Source organism: Delphinapterus leucas, chromosome 14, assembly GCF_059928025.1.
Source record: "Delphinapterus leucas isolate spDelLeu-1000000601 "Yukka" chromosome 14, BTC_Dleu_Yukka2, whole genome shotgun sequence".
NCBI classification, from domain to species: domain Eukaryota; kingdom Metazoa; phylum Chordata; class Mammalia; order Artiodactyla; family Monodontidae; genus Delphinapterus; species Delphinapterus leucas.
This window is the reverse complement of record NC_143142.1, coordinates 20,772,440-20,791,968: the sequence shown is the minus strand read 5'-3', so window position 1 is coordinate 20,791,968 and position 19,529 is coordinate 20,772,440. Positions and strand designations below refer to the sequence as shown.

Genomic DNA, 19,529 nt, shown 5'->3' with positions numbered 1-19,529 from the left:
ACCCCGGCCCCGCTCTGGGGGGCTTCGCCCTGTATGCTGTGGCACGGAATCCGTGGTTCAGCGGGAGAGTGTTTAATCAGGCAGCGTGCCTGGATGGTGACCTCCCACAGAGCCACCCAGCCCTCGCCCTCAGCCAAAACTGATTTCCTTGGAGGGATTTTTTTTTTAAGGCAAAAAACAGCAGGAAAATCTCTCTCCCGCTGCTTCTTGTATTTCCTTTATAGTTTCCTTTGTTCTATATTTAATTTTTTGTTTTAAACCCAGTTGAAGACGGATGGGCGAATCACCAAGGGTTATTGATTTATTATTTATGGCTACTCATACGTTGCTTTAATTGTGTCTTCTGTCCCTTTCCTATTCTGCATAGTTGAAGGACAACCCAAGGAAGTCGTTTGAGGCATCAGAGGCTCCTGTTTATTTCTGCCTTGCAACCTGTTGGAAGAAAACGAGGCTCATTTTGGGGGGTATGCTGGCTCTTAGCTTTTCTCACAAGGGCGGAGATGTGACCCTGGGCCTCAGCTGAGGCAGAGGAACGAGCCTGGGGTAACCTCTCCTTGGTGACTTGGTGTGGCCTTTGGGCAATGCTGAGGGGTGTCACGAGGCTGCTTGTTAGTCCCCCAGCTAAATGGCCCCCAACGTCTGTGTTTTCGGGTTACTCTGGCTTCTTTCCCTCCAATTCCTACAGACATCCAGCTCCCTGCCACACCTCCAGCCGCACTCATGCGAAACAGCAGCCCTCTTCCAAAATCCCAGTACAAATAATAACAATGAACAGTGCATAAGAACTGATGTTATTGAGAGCTTTGCCATAGACAAATGCCAAGTGCCTTTTATATGAATCGTCTTATTTGGACTCAACCCCTTGAGCTGGGTTTTGTTTAGTCCCATTTTACAGGTGAAAACACTGAGACCACGAGGAGGTGAAGAACTTGCCCGAGGAAGCGGTGGGGCCGGACGGGAACCTGGTCCCACCTCTGAAGGCCGAGCTCTTATCTAGGAGCCCAACCACCTCCCTGGAGGACCCGAGCAGCCGGGCAGGGAGCCTGTGGCACATACAGAGGGAGGTCCATTCTGCGCGTGCCCAGAACCCAGGTGCTGGGCTCTGGGACCAGGAAGTCTTCCTCCTTGCTGCCCGGAGTGACGGTGCCTCCAGCACTTGGTCAGGGCCCTGGCTCCCGGCTCTCTACGGGATGCTGCTCTCTGCAGGCAGGGCTTCCTGTGCCGGGCACTGCATGACCAGGCAACCCGCAGCTTCTGACTTTAGAAAAGGACGCTTCTGGAAGCCGCAGAACCATGTGTGAGTATGAACTCTGGAGGGCGTGAGTGTGTACGGGAGTGTGAACACGTGACCTATGGGTGGCTGGAGGCACATAGAGGGACAGCAGTCAGCAAAGACCCACTGCGGTCCCCAAGGACACTCCTGGTGCTGGCTTCTGCGCTGTGCTGCAGGGCTGAGGACCCAGTCTTGCCCCGGCCCACCCCTTTCGCCCTGGCACTCAAGGATCTCACCGCACAGCTCCCTACTCCTCCCGCTGACACCTTCCCACCATCTCCCTCCAAATGCCCATCTGCCTCTTCTCACGTGCCACCTTTTATTTTCCCACCTCCACACATTTTCCACTGCCCTTGCCCTTGAAGTTAGCTTTCCCACAATCTCCTTCTTTCCAAATGCTTTCCACTCCCCAAAATCCTGATCAATTAGCACCTCCTCCATGAGATACATATGGAGAGATGCTCCCTTCGGGACTCTCAAAACACAATCTTTGTCCCAGAACGTGATCCTCACAAGGATGGGAGTTTGTCTGGCTCACCGCTGTGTCCCATGTCTGGGGCACCACCTGGAACAGGGGATGTGCCCAAGAGATACTGGATGAATCCATGAGTAAATCCTTTCTTTCCCCTGCTGTGCCATCAGCTTCAGGAGGTCAGAAACTATTGGGAAAAGGATAAAGCGGGGCTGTTGGAGTCAACAGACTGGGTTGGAATCCTGGCTTCCCCATCTATTAGCTGTGGGACCCTGATCAAAATATACTTCCAGGGCTTCCCTGGTGGCGCAGTGGTTGAGAGTCCACCTGCCGATGCAGGGGACACGGGTTCGTGCCCTGGTCCGGGAGGATTCCACATGCCGCAGAGCGGCTGGACCCGTGAGCCATGGCCGCTGAGCCTGCGCGTCTGGAGCCTGTGCTCTGCAACGGGAGAGGCTGCAACAGTGAGAGGCCCATGTACCGCAAAAAAAAAAAAAAAATATATATATATATATACTCTCCAAACCGTTCTTTCTATATCTGTGAAATGGCAATAATTATACTTCCCTGGACAATTGCACGGCACATGGCCCACCCTGGTGCACCGTTAGTGCGATTGATGGAAAAGAACCAGGGGCCAAGGGCACCTCACCTGGAACAATGGGAGAAGGTGTCTTAGAACTGACAGGACCACACCTCCGCCCCCCCCCCAGCCCCGCCTTGTCAGGATTGGTTTGCACATGTGCTGAAGGAAATGGTGTTGGATATGGTGATTGCAGGCAGCCAGTCAATTAGCTGGTGTTCAGGAATCTGATCATAGCAGTCAATTGGTGATTGCCAATCTGCATATTTATTCAGTATCATTAATTATGCATCATGCAGCATTAATCCCCGTCATATGCGTGTGTGCATGCTGTGGAACAAGGCTTCGGGTCCTGTCTGGAGGAAGCTGCTGGCATGGTGTGTGCTGGGGATGAGGGACACATACAAGTGGTGGCAGCCAATTGGCACAGAAGCAGATTGAGCGCTGTTTTGCATCGGCCACAGAAACTGGGCCTGGTCTGGCTCTTTATTTAAACCTGGTGTTGCAAACTGGTGGATGGCAGGGCTGAGCCAGGCTACAGATGTGTTTTATTTTGCCTGAACAGTAATGAAAAAGAAAATGGAAATAACGCATTTAGTGTGGGCATGCCAGTTTGCCAGCACCCCTACTCCTCCTTATTGCCTCATATACCACTTACTTTACTCCCTGAGTTTCCTGCTTGGCCCCTGGGGGCATTTGAATTGGTCACCTGTAGATCAGGGTGTCCTAAGTCTTTTAAAAATTATTGTCCCCCTAATGAACTGTTTTAGACATTTTCCCCGACTTGTCCCTTCTCCCTCTGGTGAAATTTTTTTAAGATGTTGGGGGTGGGAGTTTTATTAATTTATTTTTTTGCTGTGTTGGGTCTTTGTTTCTGTGCAAGGGTTTTCTCTAGTGGTGGCAAGCGGGGCCACTCTTCATCGCGGTGCACGGGCCTCTCGCTATCGCGGCCTCTCTTGTTGCGGAGCACAGGATCCAGACACGCAGGCTCAGTAGTTGTGGCTCACTGCTCTGCGGCATGTGGGATCCTCCCAGACCAGGGCTCGAACCCGTGTCCCCTGCATTAGCAGGCAGATTCTCAACCACTGCGCCACCCCTCTGGTGAAATTTTAATACCACAGATATATTGGGTAACTGTTCATATTCTGTACGTATATCTGTAAGATTTTTTGGTTCCCAAAGGGGCAAAGTTCACCCTTGCTGAGAATGCATTCTCTAGGTTGTAAGGTCTCTCTGCCTGTCTCTGGTTGCTTGCATGGTAGGGCAGGGATAGGAAGAGGGCTGGCAATGAGGGGTTGGATTTGTATAAATCATTTCTCTTTCGTCTTCCGCTGGATGAACCCTCCATATGGGCTCCACGGCTCTCCTTACTTCCCCCTAAACTAGCTCTGGGAGGTCCATATTCTACTCATGTGGTGGTGCTGCCCTCCACCCCCACCCCCATCCAGATACTCAAGACACAGATCAGACGTCCTCTCCTCCAGAGTTTGGCCAGTTAAAACAATTAACAATTGTTAAAACAAAATAGTAAAAAAACCAAACAATTAAAACAATTGCACAGAGTATTTTAGTATCAGAGGAGGAAGTCTCCTTGGGAGTCACAATTTCTCAACTTGTACTTTGCAGATGAGTAAATGGAAGCTCAGAGAGGGCAAGGGATTTGCCCAAACCTGCACAGCAAATCAGGAAGAGGTAACGACCATGACCAGATTTTAAAGCCAATACTTCCCATCCACCCCATTTACTCACTAAGGCAGGTTTGTTCACCCTTGCATCATCTGGGCCTGGCACAGGGAGAGTCACAGTGCACATCAACACGTGAATACATTAAAGGCTCTGACAAGTCCTGCAGGAAACAAGCAATTTTCGTTTTGCATAATGCAGCTTTCCTTGATCTTGTGTTTGATCACAGACTGTAAAACTTCTATATGCCATGCACTTGGGCACCAGAAGATAAAACCATAGTCTTAAAATAGCCCCAAACTGGAAACAACCCAAAATCCATCACTAGTAAAATAAAGAAACTCTTCTAAGTTCACACAATGGGATATTATATGGCAGGGAAAATGAATGACCTATAGCTCCTGGCAACAACATGAATGAATCTTACTGCACAATGTTGAAGGCAAGAAGCCAGACACAAAACAATACTGACATGATTACTACTATTATTCCATTTATATAAAATTCAGAAATAGGCAATACGAAACCATGTTGTTCTCAGGTCTAAAGAAAACCTGAGGAAGTGATCTTCATCAGAGTCAGGAAGGTAATGAAATCTCACAGGGAGAGGGGAGGGAGAGGCATGGAAGAGGGGCAAGCAGGTGCTTCCGAAATTTCATTTCTTATCTGGTACATAGGTGTTTGCTGGATAATTAATCATTAAATTGTGTTAAACTACATTTTCTGTGCTTTGCTGTATGTTAGTTATGTTTCAAGATTGAGAGAATAAAGAAAGCTTGTGCCGGCTTTGGCTCTAGGGGCAGGAGTAGAGGCTGGAAGGCCAGAGGGGAGGCTGCCACAGCCACCGAGACATGAGACAATGGTGGCCTGGACTGTGTGTGAGAGTGGGGGTGGGGGGCGTGGGCGAGTGGGACAGAGAGAAGCAGAGGGATTCCAAAGGGACTTAGCAGATAATTTGGCGACCCCCCCCCCCCACCACCACCACAGCGTGCTCACCGATGCATTTGGTTTCTGGCTTTTAACCACACCCTCGGGGACCTCTTCACCATCAGAACAGGGAGGCCAGACGGGGTGCCTGGCAGGGGGCAGGATGTGGAGAGCATTGGAGAACCCCACGGAAAGGTAGCCAGGAAAAGCGATGGGGAACTGAGTGCAAAGAGAGAGTGGTGAAGAGGCCATTGCTCAGAACTGTCAGCATGTGGGCCCCAGGCACCCAGCGTTCCATTAGCTGTTTCTTGGGATCATTTTATTGGCCCATGTGCACAGGTGGGGTGGCGGGCTGGCTAGGATGACCCGTGCACATGTGGCTGGAGAAGGGGACGGTGATCAAGGATGGACCTAACCCCGGCCCACAGGCCCCTGCCCAATCCCTATTTTCTAGTGCCTTCTCTCCCGCCTCCTGGGGACAGCCACAGTGTTTTCTGTCTGGCCGGCCATGCCTGGCTGTGCTCGGGAACACAGGCCCCTTCAGAGGTGCCCCCCGAGTCGGCTGAGCTGTCCGAGCCCTGACAAACTCTTGAGGGAAGCGGGCGTCGCAGCCCCAGCTGTGTAAATGTTTTTGGTTTTCCTGCTGAGGCTGGGGGTTGAGTCAGCGCCAAGACAAGCCTCGCTTGAGTTTTCTTTGGCAAGGCGGCCCGGCTCAGGAATGTCAGGCGAACTTTCCAAATGGGATGGTTTGTCGGTGGGACCTCAGGCTGAAAGCTGAGCCCTGGGTACGCTCTGGCATCATCTAATTGCTGCATCCCAATTAGAGTCGAGAAGCGGTGGCCCGGCCTGCTCAGATGGGAGCTATTTTCTCTGCTCACCCTCCTCCTGCCGGGAGGGGCTGCGGCCGTTTAGGACGCTCTCTGTGGGCTCCTCAAGTGGGCCTGGGTGGGAGGGTGGTTTTCACCATCCACAGGATGATGGAGTTTTCGGGGGGGTGGGAATGTGAACTCCATTCCGGGCCCCAGCTGTGAAGTTGTGAGAAAAGCCCACAGAATCACTGTGAGGTGTACGTTTTCCTTCTTGTTGTTGAACTCCACTTGGTTAATGATGACTTGGACCTTCCTTGGTACATCTCACAGCAGAGAAAATCTAGAGCAGGGCTTCCAAATGCAAAATCCTCCAGGGGCGGGTGAATTACCTAAATGAGTGAAGCTGGCCGGGAGTGAGGCAATACGGAGGGGTGGGGACTGGGGCAGACTGGCGAGCTCCTGCCGCATCCCCAGGGGTGGATGCTTCTTGGCTTCAGCTGACCTTGGCTCTGGCTGAATGTGATTCTGTGATGTGGCCCAAACTTCTGAAGTTCCAAGAGAGATCCAAAAAAAAAAAAAAAATCTATATTTTATGTGAAATCCCTCAATCTTGAAATGTTGGCAACTAATTCAATTAGAAAAAAAAATTGGACGAAGGGCCATGCCAGCCAAACCAAACACATCTGGGAGCTGGATGAGGCCTCCAGACCATGCATGCGTGACCTCTGGGCTCTAATTTCCTGACCCGTGACTGCAAGCTGAGGGGAGAGATGGAAACAGTGACTTCATCCACAACAATGACAAGAACAAAACCCTTTTGTCTGTGCTCTGGGCTGACCCAGGTGTGGTGCTGAGCACTTTATATGCTGCACTTCCTTTAACTCTCACACCAATCTGATGGGCAGGCATCACAATGCCCACTTCACAGATGGGAAGACTAAAGTCTCCAGGGAAGGATGTAATTTGGCCAGGGTCACACAGCTGATAAATGGCAGAGCAACGATTTGATCCCGGGTCTGTCTGACTCCCAGCACTGGGCTGAAGTCATGAGATTTGCTTTCTTCTTGTCGTTGCTGAATTCATTCACTCATTCATCTTTTCCGTAAACCTTTATTGAACTTTTACTGTGTGCCAGGCACTGTGCTCAGTGCTTTGCAAGGATTAAATGAGGGAATATACGCAAAGGGCGTAGAACACGTAGTAAGTGTCCAGGTTGTTAGCTATCTACATGGGGTGTGTCCTGCCCAGGCTATGGGGGCGGGATGATGGAGTGTGGAGGAGGTTGAAAAATATGAGTAATGTGTAGCCTCTTCTTTTTTTTTAATTGAAGTCTAGTTGGTTTACAATAGTGTGTTAGTTTCAGGTTACAGCGAAGTGATTCAGTTTTATATATATATATATATATATAAAATACGTATATAAGAATATATATAAAAATATATTCTTTTTCAGATTCTTTTCCATTATAGGTTATTACAAGATATTGAATATAGTTCCCTGTGCTATACAGTAAATCCTTGTTTATCTATTTTATATATAGCAGTGTGTATCTGTTAATTCCCTACTCCTAATTTATCCCTCCCCCCCTTTCCCCTTTGGTAACCATAAGGTTTTTTTCTATGTCTGTGAGTCTGTTTCTGTTTTGTAAATAAGTTCATTTGTATTATTTTCTTAGATTCCACATGTAAGTGATATCATATGATATTTGTCTTTCTCTCTCTGACTTACTTCACTCAGTATGATCATCTCCAGGTCCATCCATGTTGCTGCAAAAGGCAATATTTCATTCTTTTTAATTAGCCTCTTCTTTTGAAGGTGCCCAGCCTTGTGGGTCTCAGCTAGATGCTTCATTGACTCTATCCATGAATCCGGGATTGACTCATCTCTAATCTGTGAAATGGGTACAATATGGACCCAATCAGAGTCACTGGGCACAGAAGTTCAGCTCAGGGTGGCAAAGCTCTAGATGGTAAGTACTAGGAGGAGGGCTTGCTCATCTTGGTCCCCCCAGGGGCAACGGTGATGCTTGTGAAGGTGACTAGCCAATTTGGGAAGCAGAAGCCAGCCAGCCCTGCAGTATTGAGGAGGCAAAGTCAGGGGGCAAAGATGGCACCAGCTGGGGCTCTGAGTCCTTCTCTGTGGGGTCAGGGGAGTCTGGACAAAGGTCCCCAGAGCAATCTGACATTTACAGTTTGCAAAGCTCTTTAGTTTGCAGGGCCAGACGGTGCAGCCAGCTCTCCCCCGCTCTCAAGCGTTCGCTGGCTCCCCTTTGCCTCTTACGTTGCCCACAGTGAGCCTTGGATAAGAGTTTGAATGTGTGAGTGCACATGAACAAGACTGGGCCAGTCCTTAACCATCCACCTGGTCATGGCTTCAGCTCCACGTGGAGGCAGTTTGGATGGTGTTGGGTGGAGAGAGTCCAGAACCTGGCATTCTGGTAGAATTCCAGGGGGATCCAGGAGTTGGGGATGCCCTGTAGAGAGGCAAGGTCAATCCAAGCGCTGACTTCTGGGTTTCATTTTGGTCCCATTTCACGACAAGGATTCCTGCTGGGAGAGTACCTTCACAAGCTCGGGCTGCCATGACAAAATTACCACAGACTGGGTGGCTTATAAACAGACATTTATTTCTCACAATTCTGGAGCCGGGAAGTCCAAGATCAGGGTGCCAGCACGGTCAGGTTCTGGGGAGAGCCTTCTTCTGGGTTGCAGACTACCCACATTTTGCTGTATCCTCACGTGGCAGACCCAGGAGAGGAAGCAAGCTCTCTGGTGACTCTTATAAAGCCAGTAATCCCGTTATGAGGACGCCACCCTCATGAATTCATAAATCCTAATTACCTTCCAAAGGCCCCACCTCCAAATACCAACCCATGAATTTGGTGGAGCGGGGGAAGGGAGACAAACATTTAGTCCATCACAGGGAGGGAGATCCCTCAGGCTAGGGGGTGAACACCAATCTTGACAAAGACACCCACCATACTTTATGTTTATTGAGTGTTTATTATATAATGGGCACAATGGAACTTCACTTGCCTATCATACCCATTCTACAGAAGGGGAAACCGAGGCTCAGAGTGATGTCATTTAACAGATGAGTGGTGAAGCCGTATCTTGAACCCAAGCCTGTCTTCATCCAGACACTGCTTTTAGGAGCACATCCTGTTTACCCACAGTCCTCGACAAAGCAGACGATACTGCCACACCCACTTCACGGGTGGGGGAGGAAGCCCATCCACAGGCCCACAGCAGTGCAGAGTGGACCCAGGACTCAGGTCCTCTTCCCAGCATCACCATCCCACAGCCCCAGCCCCCTGCCGTGGCCAGTTCAACCAGTGCCTCCCATCCACCCATTGGATGAGGTTAAAGCCTCATGGGACATGAACTATCTAACTAGCAGGGTTTCTAAGGGATCCCTGAAGCCCCCAGGCTGAGGGTGTGCAGGGTGGGCTTGCAGCCTCTCCCCAGGAGCTGTTCCAGAGCCCGGAGCGCAGCTAGCCTCCAGAGGTGGGTGATTTGGAATCAGAACACATGGCTCTTGCTGGTATGTAATGAGCAGGGAGTGAGCTGGTAGATATGCTAATTTCATTATTCATGTACATAATTATAATCTAGAAGTTGGCAGCTTTCTAGGTAATGACAGGAGGGAAAGGGAAATTTACCTAACTTTTGTAATATATGTGTAGTATTATTTAACTCTTAAATTAAGGGACTTAATTCATTGCACGAGGCCCACAGATGTGAGGCACCGATGCAGAACTTCGCCATGTCTCTCCACCCAGTAATCCTCCCTTCCTTCAACAATTATCCACCATGTGCCAGGCCTTGTGCCAGTTTGAGGGCTGCTACGGTGTTGGAAGCCCAGTCGGATGCCCTCGGCATCTCATGGTCCAGGATGCGGATGAGTGAAGCAAGAATTTGACAGCGTGACATGAGAGGGGCAAGATGCAGGAAAAGCAGGGAGTCAGAGAGGGCTTCCTGGAGGAGGAGGCATCAGCGCTGGTCTTGAAAGGTGATGAGTAAGAGTTGTCCATGCTGAGAAGAGAGGAAAGGCATTTGAGATGGGCGGTAGGTAGGGGGAATAGGCATTTGAGATGGGCGGTAGGTAGCTTGGGCCAAGGCCAAGAGGGGAGACCCTGCGACATTTTTGAGGATGCTGGGCTGGAAAAATGGGAGGGAGGGCTGGTGTATGGCTCTGAGAACAGGCCTCTCCAGATTCAAATCTTAAAAGCAGACGTGCTCAGCCTCACTGGGCACCCCTGCGTGCCGGTTGCTGATGTGTCTGGGGCCCATCCTCTCTCCCCACCCCCACCCCCCCACTGATAAGGCCTGGGAAAGGGCGATGGCAGGGGGGCTCTTTGAGGCCCGTTTGGTGCCTGTTGGCCATTGGCGGAACACCCAGCTGGGGGAAGTGGGGCTCAGGCCTGGAACAGCCCTACAATGGGGGAGTTTGGAGCTCAGGCCTCTGAACTGGGCGGGGGCATGTCCCGGAGTGGGGCCCCTGCTGTCCCCAGCAGCCCGGCGAACAAAGCCAGCTTTGGGCTTTCACCCAGCTGGATGCGGGGTTTGCAGAGGGGCCTGGTCCCGATGGGGGTGTGAAATTCTTGATTAGGGCTGGCCATGGCCTGCCCCCTCCCCACATTCGGAGGAGAGGGAACAGCTGCACAAACACAGGCTCAGGCAGGGAGGCAGCCGGGCTGTGAGAAGCCATCTGTCCGGCAGCCGCATGCCCCACGCCCCATGCTGGCGCTCACGGATGCTTTCCTGGGAGAACCTGCATGTGTGTGGCACTTGGGCCTGCGTTCCGGTGGCCAGGAGGGTGGGAAGGCCACCGCTTGTCTGTGCGTGCACACGTGGGCAGAGGTGCATGCTGAGAACGTGGCTGAGTGTGTGGAACATATGTCAGATTATGGGTGTGTCGACCGTGGGTGCACACGTGTGTGTAAATGCAAATGACTGGGAGCGTGTGTGAGTGTGCGCAGTAAGCACACGTGTATATGCACGTGCACATGGGCAATTGTGCAGACACACACATGCAAGTGGGAGTGATGTGTGGCATGTATGCACATGTGTGCTTACAGTGGCACATGTGTACAAGAAGTGGATGTGTATGTGAGCACATGTGTGATTGCTTTGGAGGGTGTGGGGGTAAGTTAGGCTGTATGCATGTGCATGCATGTGTGATTGTAATGGCCCGTGTGTGTGGAAGGCGTAGGTGTGTGTGATCGTATTTTCTGTGTGCATGTGTACACATGTGTGAGATTGTGTTGGCCTGTGTCTACGTGTATATACAAGTTAGTGTGTGTGTGTGTGTGTGTGTGTGTGTGTGTGTGTGTGTGTGAGAGAGATGCTTGCCCTGGAAGGAGAAGGGGCTTATTTGGCATGTCGTGGCAGGTGAAGGTCTGAGTCAGGGTTCAGGGCCCACGTGCCAACCACATGGAATGTCACCACCTCCTGGAGTGCCTGTTCCCCCTGCTCGGCCGCTGGCATCTCCCCCAAGGCCCCAGTTCCTCCCTCTGGCTAGTCCTCTGTGGCTGCGTTCCTTGGAGGGAACGGTTTGTTTTCCCTTCCAGTCCATCCTTCTATAATTGTTTCCATGTATTTCCCTTGATTTGCAGTTTGCAATCCCTCTTCCACTCCCCTGCCCAGGACCTAGCTCCATTCTGGGACCGCAGATGGAGGGCCCGCAGCCGGGCAAGGAGACAACGGAGCTAGGTGAGGACCACGACGCACAAGGCGCCTCTCCAGTCACGAAGCCCTCCCAAGTCTGCTGGAAAGCTAAGACTTTTACATGAAACAACAGGACCCTGGGATCTATTATGTCCATTGATTAGACAATCTGCCTGAAGCTCATAGAAGGTGGGCAGCTGGCAGAGCCCCTGGGAACCCCAGCTGGGATGGGAACTTAAACCCGATTTCCTAATCCATGCCCCATCATGCCTTTCCCACTGCCTCATGGACCCACCTCACTGCCCGCTTCCTGGCCACTCTTTCTCCACCAGACCTTCCTCTCCAGGAAAGGGGAAAGGATTCAGGATGAGTTTGCAGTTCTGCAGGTTAAAATGGAGACCAAGGAAAATTTATACGATTCCACTTTCCGCTTCTCTCTGGATCCCTCACTGAGCCCGTAATGTATTCCCCCTTCTTGCTAACACACTTTTTAAAATGTTAATAGACTGTAAATTACTTTTCTTTTTATACTTCTTAAAATAAGCGTTTCCTCTTGTGGATGGCAAGGCAATGCTGGAGTTACGGGCTTGGTTTTATTACTGTCGAGATGAGATGGACTGGAGAGAGCTCATACAGCTTTTATAGGAACTATTTTATTTATAAGAATTTTCCTAATGTCAGATGGATGTGACGTGCCTGGTTTCCTTCTGCCCAGCCTTGAGAGAAGAGGGGAATATAGCATGGCTGGGGCCTGGGTCAACGTATCTTTGCCTTGGAAACTCCAGAACTGTGGACGGAATCTGTTCTTTAGCAGCCCTAATACAATCGTCTTCTAGTTTCTACTTGCACACTTCTGGTGATGGGGAACTCACTTCCTACCGAGACAGCCAGTCTCTAGTGAAAGGTGTAACTCCTTTCCTACATTAACATCACTTACTGGTCCTAGCTCTGCTCTCTGGAACTAGAGAGGAAATACTAGTGCCCCCACAGAACACTTGGGAACCTCCCGGGGATTTGAAGGTGGCCACCATGGCCACCATGCCTTTTTCTGCACCTTCATTTCTCTGCATGAAATAGCTCCCCTGGTTCTTTAAATATTTCTCCCTCACTTCATCATCTCACCCACCCTCCAAAACATTCAGATGTTTTTCCTCCAAGGTCAGAAGGATTATTTTAGCTTCTCTTAATTACCAGGACCAGCATTTCCCATTACCACTCCTGGGAAATCCCAACTCTGGTCATGTTTGTAAAGATTACCTGCTCAAATGAATTTGGGGAATGCTGGGCTAAAGAAATAGAAACAGGTTCCTTTGCAGCAGGACTTATCAGAGCCTTTATACAATGAATACACATGGCGACTCTCCAAAGTGGGTGCAGTAGGCAGCATATTACAAACTCAAGAGACATGGAACTATGGATTTTTAAAAGACATCCCAGAGGGTATGTGTACCCAAAACTGTTCTGAAACGCTCTACGGTGGTGAATTTCAAACAAAAAATAATGTCCGTTAGCTTATAGAAAACGAGCACGTTGGCTCTGGCATAACAGTTCCCTGTGGTGATCTCTGCTTTATGCAAGGATGGCAGATTCTCAGCATGGCGGAGGGAACCTTGCCTCCCCCATGCCAGGTTCAGTTTTCCTGTTACTAACCTTTCAAAGTCACCTCCAGGCTCTGTCCTGCTGGGAAGCTATGGTTTGGGGCAAGAGGGTTTGGGCTCATGGGACAAGTCATGTTAGAAAAGGAATCCAGCTCCGCCATGTATTACCTATGGGACCTTGGCAATGACTTCACCTCTCTGACATCCAGACTCCTCATCTATGATCTGCGATTCATCTCAGAGGCTTCTTTGTGGGGCAGACGGAGCCTGATGCCTGGCACAGAGGAAATGCTTGAGAAATGTCAGTGGCTCATTCACAGCTTTCAAAAGACCTCATCTGGTGCCATCTCCTCCCAAGCATCCTCACTCCAGCCAGGTTTACCTTCCTGCATGGCCTCAAGTGTGCCAAGCCTGCCCCTACCTCAGGGCCTTTGCACACAGTGCCCTTTCTGCTTGGAACACACTTTCAGGCTGTATCCTCATGGTGCATGGGAGATGCTCAATAGACAATGGCTGAACTGCTGTGAGTTGATGGCCCTTACATATCTTCCCCTCTCAGAGGCCACCCAGCTCATGCCCACAGTCTGGCAAGGCCTGAAATCTGCCGTTGTCCTGCCTTGAGAGAGCAAGCAGGCCCTCGCACACATCCACCCCCAAATGCCCATTTGAGCAGCTCTCAGGAACCCCTGGTGCAGGGAGGCTGTCGGTTGGGGGTTGGCAGCCACACACCCTGGCCACCCAACCCAGCCCATGGCCCCTGACAAATGCAGGTGATGTGATCAGGGCAGATTGCTGTCCCTTTCCCAGTTGCCCGTGCTGGCCACCAACTGAATCAATCTTGAACAATTGGCCACAGGCTTGTTTCCTTAAAAGTGATGTTACCTCTAATTGTCTCCGACAGGATGTGATGCAGGTTCCTCATTTTCCCTTTTCAGCTCATCAGAGCAAGTGTGTGCACCACGGCTGAGATAATTGAATCTTCTTTAAACCAACAGGCTGGAAGGGGGGTGGTCTGGCCTCCCCCGGGCTGAGCTGGCCTCCTATCATGACCCCGTGAGGCCAGTCTGGGGCATCTGCTGAGAACAGGGCAGTGTCTACGACCCCAGAGGCTCTGCTCACCCAAACGTCACCTGCCATTGATCTATAGCATACGCGATATTCCATTGTTTGTTGAGGGGGCGTTGGGGTTGAGAGCCCAGTGGTCTGGGTTCAAATCCCAGCTGGACCACTTTAGAGCTGAGTGATCCTGGGAAAGTTGCTTAACCTCTCTGTGCCTCAATTTTCTGGTTTCTTCATCTGTAAAATGGAGGCACTGGTCGTATCTCATGGTTGTATGTAGAAGAGTACCTGGCACATAGTAGGTGCTGTGTCAGTGTGGCCACTATTACTGTCAAGAGCCCCCTTTTTGTGGGGTGGGGTCGTGGGCAGAGTTGGGAGGGTGATTTTATGGAGGATCTATCTCCTTTGGGAATTATATTTTCAAGTTAACCTTTCGACCCTTTAGGCTGATGCTTCTGGGAAATGGGTGAATCCAATAATGGCTGCAGAGAAACAGAATTCAAGAGACAGAACTTGGGACCGGAAATGGTAAAATAGTATGAGTCATTTGGACCAACCCTCTTGCTTTTCAAATGGGGAAACAGACCCACAGCAGAGTAAGGACTTGCCCAAAGTCACATGGGGAGATGGTGATAAACTCGGTGGGAACCTAAGACTTAATGAAAATTGTCAGGATAAAGAAGATGCATTTATTGAGCACTTATTCTGTGCAGAGCTGCTTGCGCTGTTTTAACCCTCTCTACAGCCCCATGAATGAAGTAAATCTGGGTGCTGTCCCCATTTCTCAGATGGGAAAACTGAGTCTCTGAGGTGGTTCTGAGCAGCATTCAGCTTGCAAGTGCAGAAGCGGGATTGGTGTCTCCAGTCCAGATCTAGCATTCATATCCATTTGGAGGGGCTTGGAGGATGGAGTGAGGCTGGAACCCCTTCTGTAGTTACATAGTAGACCATCTGCTTCCCTCGGCTGAATAGATGGGGCTCCATCTATGTGGAACCATGACTCCCAAGTGGAAACCTTACGCTTCAGCAAGGATTGGTCCCCTTCAGGAAGAGGAAGCCCTGGGAGTCTCTCCTGACAACCAGATACTCTTGTGTGGACTGGACCAGTGGGGGTTTCCTCTCCAAAGAGACAGTTAAGGTAAGGAAGATAATTTTCTCTTTCTTCCACAGCATCTTGATGCCTGTTGGGAAAGCCGGGACACAGCAGGCGGGAGCAGCATTGCCTGATGATGCCTTCCTGCCCACCGCACCCTCCTGTAGGGCCTTTGTCCACACCCGGCCCTGCTCATCTGCCAACCACGGATGCCCTCACGTGCGGGGCACACCGGCCCCCCATGCAAATCTAGCTAGGCTGATCCCTGCCCCGGCAGCCGAAAGTCTCTTAATAAACAAGTGTTGGTTTGCTGAACAGGAGAGACCCTTGACATCAGGGGTAGAACTTTCTGGGAGGAAAACACTTCATTTCCAGGGCAAGTGTTGCTCAGCTGCTCTGAGACTCAAACACGTTCTCAGCCTCACTGTCAGCAGGGCTGCAGGACACCAGCCACAGGAGGAGGAGGCAGCATGGATGTGTCCAGCTTCTGGGGCGGTGTGGGGTTGGGGGGCAGCTCAAAGAGCACTGGACCAGGAGTCCTGAGACCCAAATGAGAGAGCACTAACAACAACAATAATAATAACGATAACCAGATGCTTGTTTGTTTATTGAAGGCTTACTATGTACCAGGCATGGTCAGAACATCTGGCGCACCCAGCCCTTTGAAGAAATTTTCTACCGTTCCCAATTTGCAAAAGAGGAAATAAGGCTCAGGAGGTTGGAGATGATAGGAAGGCTTCCCTGCGGAAGTGGTACTCTGCCTGGAGTCTGAAGGATGAATTAGATGTTAAGTAAGTGAGGAGGGGGAGGGAAAAACATTGTAGCCAGCAGGGGCAGCATGTGCAAAGGGCCTGTGGTGGGCATAAGTCTGGTGAAGCTGAACCCCGAGAGGAGCAAGTTCCATGTGTCTGGAGGGAGGGGGTACTGTGGGTTACAGGGAGCTGACAGGGGCTCGTCCCTGTGGCTCCTGTGGGGTTTGGGGCTTCATTCTAAGACCTCAAAAGCCATGAAATCTTTAAAGAAAGATGTAACAGGCTCAGATCTGGGCTTTTGAAAGCTCCCTCTGGTGACCCCAGAGTTGGGTGGACAGTGGCCTCAGGATGGGAATGCATACAGCTGAGACTTCATGTCAACCAATCTTGCCCAGGGCAGCCCCAGGGGGAGACTGGGGCCTGCATAGCCTGTTAGGAGGCAGGGAGCCAGGAGCCTTCCTTACCCCCAAGCTGGTGGGCTCATTTACATGATCCCAGCTTAATTCTCCCAGGGTATGCAAATGTATGCAAACCACGATCCAGGAGAGGCAAAAATAGCAGGGCGCATTAGCATCCCCCACAGGAATATTGTTTTATGCAAAAGTTGAGCTTGGGGCCTGCTGAGTGGGCGGCAATGGAAGATGCCAGGGAGTCCAACCTCCTGGCCTGTGCCCTCCAGGGTCCGGGCCAGGTCCCTGCTGCCGGGGAGGTTCCAGGGTCCAGGGGCAGGTGGTGGACGGAGGGCCCTGGCTGCCCAGTGTCCAGGGCCCAGGTAGGGTCTCCAGGCTGGGAGGACCCCTGACCTCAGGGCCGCACTTGCCCTGGCCTGGCCTCCACCCTCTGACGGTCTGGGGTCTTGTCTTCCTCCCTCCCATCTTACCCGTCTGGCTTCTCCCCCGTCTGCTCTCTCAACAATCTCAGCTTCCTCTTTGCTTCTCTCTGATCTTTTTTTTTCTCTTCTCAGCTTCCTCCAGCCCTTCCTTTTCGGTGGCTTCTCTCTGCCCAACCTCCTGGTGCCTCTCCCCTGAGAATTCGCTCTGAGGTCCTTCTCTTGGTACTTGTCTCTCTCTGGGTCTCCAACTCCAATACGACTCTCTCTGTCTCTGTGACTCCCTGTCCCTTTTTCCTTATCTGTCTCTGAGATTTCCTGTCTCCTCTTGTCTCTGTCTCTCCATCTCTCTCTGCTTCTCTCTGTCTGTCTGTCTTGATATGCATCTTTCCCTGCCTGCTTTCTGGCTCTGCTGGTCCCTCTCTGTTTTGTTTGAATTTGTTTCTCTCTGTCTTTCTGGCTCCCTTGTTCTCTTTCTGTTGCTGCCTCTATGCTGTCTCTGCTCTTTCTACTTCATGATCTTTCCGTGGCTTTTTCTCTGTAGTTCTCACCCCAGCATCCTCTTCCTTCAGGGCATCCTGGAGAGCATTCAGGGACAGGCAGCAGCATCCCTGAGCTCATGTCTGGTCCAGGACCCATGTGGAGAGGTGCAGGGACCCCTCCACACACCTCCAAGTTCCAGTGGGCACCAGACCCCTGACTGCAACCCAGTCCAGGCAGCTGTGGAGGCCAGTCTGGACAGCTCTGGGTTTTGGGAAGGGGCTGGGTCTTTCCAGATCCCTGGAAGCCTAGGTCTGGCTTAAGTCAGGTCATACTGGCTGGGAGTTGCTTGAGACTGGGGTATTGGGGAGAGAGGGCAGGAATCAGCCAGATCCTCTCTGGACAAGAGCAAGTTAGGGCAACAGACACTTCCCAGCTGTGCAACCTCTGCAAATGGATTCCTCTTTCTGATCCTCAGTTTTCACCTCTTTAAAATGGGTTGATCCTGGTGTCCAAGACTTGGCATTGTTGTGGGACTGGCCAGCTGCATTGGCATCATTTGCGATGTGTGGCGACGCTCAGTAAATGCTATCTACAACAGTTATTGTTATCATCCTCGCTCCTGTGGTTCCACTTAAGCTCTCTGTGCCTCAGCCTCCTCATCTGGAAAATGGGGAGAGTAGTTCTCACGTCATTGGGCAGTTGTGAGAACTGGATGAGATGGTTGCAAACTTGGTACATAGTAGGTGTTCAATAAAAGGCCTGTTTTCTTTTTCTTCCTTCTCGGACTAACTGTGTGATTTTGGCAAAGCGCCTGCCCTCTCTGGGTTTCAGTTTCCTCATCTGGAATGAATACAGCATAGAGCACCCTTTCAGACTGGTTTTGCCTCCTCTGAAGTCTTTTGGTCACACTATACTGGACTGGGGTTCCTGGGTTGGCTGCCAGTCGGCGGTGACTCCACAGTGCCACCAGGTGGTCACCCAGGTCAACATGGTGCAGGCTTTGGGGTCTGGGGCTGGGGGCAGGAGTGGGCCTGACCTCTGTGACCTTGACAGAGCCAACAGGCCCATTACACAGAGGGGAAGAAATCTGCCTAAGGTACCACTGGCTTGTGGTCCTGGAGCTGCCTCAGATTGCTGGGTGACCTTGGGTCAGTGCATTCCCCTCTCTGAGCCATGCTTTCTTCCCCACATCAGACCAGAACAGAAGCCCCTCCAGCAGCCATGTCTTCCATCCTCGTGGCCGGTCCAAGGCTACATTACCTTGATAGTTCACATTTTTATTAGGCATCTACTCTGTGCTATGGACAGGGCAAACAACAATGACTATGATAATAATAGTAAGTCATCATCAATAACGAGAGCTTATTCTAGGTCTGGCCTTATGCTAAGCATCTGATCTGCACCAGCTCATTTAATTAACATGAGGTAGAACTTTCTAAGAACTTTACAGAAATTAAGTCGTTTAATTCTCCCAGCAAAGTGAGGCTCGGGGAGGAGAATTGACTTTTTGTCATTAAATGCGTTCACTATGTTTTTGTTGAGAACCTACGACATGCTTAGCACTGGGCGCAGTGGTGAAGAACACAGATTCAGTTATAGCCCCCATAGGTTCACAGTTTAGTGGAGAGACACACAGTAAGCAAAGAAAACAGCAAGGAATACAACACTGGGAAATATGAGATCTAAAGGAAAAGAACAGGGAATGGTGACAGAGAAGAGGAAAAAAAGCAGGAGAATCAGGGAGAGACAGCTTGGAGAAGGTGGTGTTTAAGCTGAGGTCCAAGGGAGGATTAGGAACCTGCAAAGGGTAGACTGCAGAGGCTGCTGCAGGAACAGCCTGTGCAAAGGTCCTGCGGCAGTGACAAGTTTGCCCCATTGAGAAATTGACAGCAGACCTAAGGTAATCCTCAAACCCAGGGTCGCCTCTGCACCTCCAGATTCCCAATGAGGTTCATATCGTGGTTCTCAGAGTCTGAGAAAATCTCCAGGGAGATTTAAAGAAAACTTATGCCTGGACCCTCCCCAGGGCAATCCCATGAGACTCTTTGAAGGTGGGGCTGGCTCAGGTAATTATTTTAATCCTCTGGGTGATTTCAATGGGGCAGACTGGGGGTCCTTCAGACTCCAAGGCTGGGGTCTTGCTAAACTTTCCTGACCCAATGGCTGGGGTATGCACAGGGAGAAGGGTTCCTCTTGAGGAAAATATTTATCAATAATTTTCCCCTTGGTAGGCCCAGCTCTGCCCCCTAGATAAGACTCTGTGTAGAATCCTGGCTTATCTCACAGATGCCATGTGACC

General features: G+C 50.8%; 1 long non-coding RNA gene across 2 annotated transcripts; it reads left to right on the top strand.

Moving 5' to 3' along the window:
* Positions 1-1,306: 1,306 nt before the first annotated feature.
* Positions 1,307-18,533, top strand: LOC149747568 (uncharacterized). 2 transcript variants are annotated; one of them, XR_016387530.1, is made up of 4 exons: positions 1,307-7,716; positions 9,529-9,758; positions 11,365-14,601; positions 15,244-18,533. It is a non-coding gene; the product is annotated as an uncharacterized LOC149747568 (long non-coding RNA). The 2 variants fall into 2 exon arrangements; XR_016387529.1 differs by having other exon boundaries at positions 1,307-9,758.
* The last annotated feature ends 996 nt before the right edge of the window (positions 18,534-19,529 follow it).